Raw genomic sequence first — 595 nt, 5'->3', positions numbered from 1 at the left:
CAGATGCAGTCTCATTCCCTTAAGAGACTGGGAAAAAGTAAGGGCTAGACGAAAAAATTTACAAGGTTGCGTCATAGAGCTGGCTCATGGGATCGGGACTGAACCCTGGAACGGAGACACTGTTATGTGCAGCACCGGAGGAGGAGTCAGGTACAACATTGACAAAACAGGCCAATCCCCTCTTTATAGAATATGCGAATCAACTGAGGCTAACCGCCAAGCACATTGTTAGCGAATGTATTGCAATGACACTGCGTGAATACAAAAGAAAGTATCATAATGTGGAACGTCGTATTCACGGGAAGTTTTATTGTAAATTAAAGTTAGAAAAGGTGAAAAACTGCCATAAACCTCTGCCTGTCTTTGAAAACGAACGCATTCACTTGTTGAAAAAGTTTTAAGTTGTAGGATGTGAAGATTCAATCTATGAAAGCAAACCTGATATCAATGAGATAATTAAGCTGACCAAGAAGTGTCAGATCATTGAAGTAACTGTACCATGAGATTCCAGGATTGCAAGGAAGGAAAGAAAATGTTGATAAATACCAAAATTCAAGAAGAAGACCGTAGAAAATATACCCATATCAATGGGCGC

The 595-nt window shown here is 40.0% G+C and overlaps 1 protein-coding gene across 1 annotated transcript in view; it reads left to right on the top strand.

The window, feature by feature from the left end:
• LOC119594675 (sialin-like) overlaps positions 1-595 on the top strand; it is a 9,118-nt gene that overhangs the window by 1,285 nt on the left and 7,238 nt on the right. The gene's annotated exons all lie outside the window — the stretch shown is intronic.

This window comes from Penaeus monodon, chromosome 34 (genome assembly GCF_015228065.2).
Source record: "Penaeus monodon isolate SGIC_2016 chromosome 34, NSTDA_Pmon_1, whole genome shotgun sequence".
Lineage (NCBI taxonomy): Eukaryota > Metazoa > Arthropoda > Malacostraca > Decapoda > Penaeidae > Penaeus > Penaeus monodon.
This window is presented reverse-complemented; position numbering and strand designations above follow the sequence as displayed.